Genomic DNA, 1,957 nt, shown 5'->3' with positions numbered 1-1,957 from the left:
TGACCTTGTGATCCACCCGCCTCGGCCTCCCAAAGTGCTGGGATTACAGGCGTGAGCCACCGTGCCCGGCCTTGCCTTAACTTTAATGTTTTTAAAATATTGCATTTAAGTTTTTTTCGTTTGTTTGCTTGTTTTTTGAGACACAGTTTCGCTCTTGTTACCCGGGCTGGAGTGCAATGGCGCAATCTTGGCTCACCGCAACCTCCGCCTCCGGGGTTCAAGCAATTCTCCTGCCTCAGCTTCCTGAGTAGCTGGGACTACAGGCGTGCGCCACCACGCCCAGCTAATTTTTGTATTTTTAGTAGAGACAGGGTTTCATCTTGTTGACCAGGATGGTCTCAGTCTCTTGACCTCGTGATCCACCTGCCTCGGCCTTCCAAAGTGCTGGGATTATAGGCGTGGGCCACTGTGCCCGGCCACATTAAAGTATTATTTATCTTGGTTACTGAGTTTTTTGATGTCCCCTCAAATTTTGCACTCAAGAGAAGTGCCTCCCTTGCCTTACCCTAGTCCTAGCCCTGCCCCTTCATAGCCCTTTTTATATGTATCAGGCTCCCCTGACAAACTACAGGTGTCTGGATGAGAGAGATGTGACTTATTATCCTTGTATCTCCACACCTGACCTAGCATAGAGGCTAACATATGGAGCAACTTAAAACCATTTTATTGAGGGAAGGAATAGAGAAAGGAAAGAAGGAAAACAGCTAATAATAATGGCTAATATCTAATTTCAACTGACTTATTGTGTACCAGATGCTGCGTTAAACACTTTGCTTATTTAATCTAACAACCCAATCATAAAAATAACATATCCATTTTACAGATGAGGAAGTTGAGGCACACAGAGATGGGTGAATTGTAGCGCATGAGTGACTGCGCTATAATTATAACTCCTATCAAGTAGGAGAAGTTCTGCTTGGGGTTCCCCCAAAACGTTTCCTGCTTTGACTGTTTTTCTCCTGAGCATGGGAATGAGATGAGGAGGAAGCGTAAATAAGGAGGATAGAAGTACAGCAGGCAGATATAACTTAAAAGACCAAACTCTCACACTTTCAAATGTTATCTCACTTGAGCTGCATTAACGACCTTGGGTACCATTCACTGCACTTTACAGAGAAGAAACAAGATGGAGAGAGGGAGAGGGAGACTCTCCTCGCTTCCTTCAGGGTAGGGGAGAGTGAGTGAGATGAGAGGTAGGGATGACAGAGGGTGAGGTTGACCCCAGAGCCTCCTCCTAACCTTCCTGGCACGTTCTCTTCCCCTGCCTACTCCCCTAGCTAAGTGGAGACAGCACCTCCCCGCAAGGGCAGGTCTCCCTCACTCTGCCCCACCCAGAGGTGGGGATCCCCTCACCAGGGACCTTATGGAAGGAAGAGACAAGATAAGGGGCAAGGCTGTTGTCAACAGCCTCACAGAACTGCCCTTGTCCTGCTTCTACTGTTCTGTTCCTCTCTAGGTTTCTTGCCTTCCCTTTTCACATGAACGTGCGCTCCTGTGAAAAGTGAAACTCAGAACACCCAAAACCCGAATCTAAACAGCCAAAAAATAAAAATAAGATTGTGAGGAAAAAATGAAACTCATAGGACTTCCTGAGAACGGGTCATTCCGGGTCTTTGCAACCAAGGGACTCAGACATGTCCTGCAGAAGCACTATGGGAACTTTCAGTCATGAATATGCGTACATGGTGTCTGGAGATAGATGATGTCTAGAGACAGGTGGGAAATGGAACTTTTACCGGATACATTTTCATAGTGCCTGACTTCTTACCATGTGCATATGCAACTTTTTCACTTTCATTTTTTATTTTATTTACATATAATTTCTTCATTTACAGAAACGCTTTTTTTTTTTTTTTTTTTTTTTTTTTTTTTTTTTTTTTTTTTGGAGTCTTGCTCTGTTGCCAGGCTGGAGTGCAGTGGTGATCTTGGCTCTCTGCAACCTCTACCTTCCAGGTTC

This window comes from Cebus imitator, unplaced genomic scaffold, assembly GCF_001604975.1.
Source record: "Cebus imitator isolate Cc_AM_T3 unplaced genomic scaffold, Cebus_imitator-1.0 Scaffold181, whole genome shotgun sequence".
Taxonomy (NCBI): Eukaryota; Metazoa; Chordata; class Mammalia; order Primates; family Cebidae; genus Cebus; species Cebus imitator.
The sequence above is the reverse complement of the archived record's forward strand: the minus strand, read 5'-3'. Positions refer to the sequence as shown.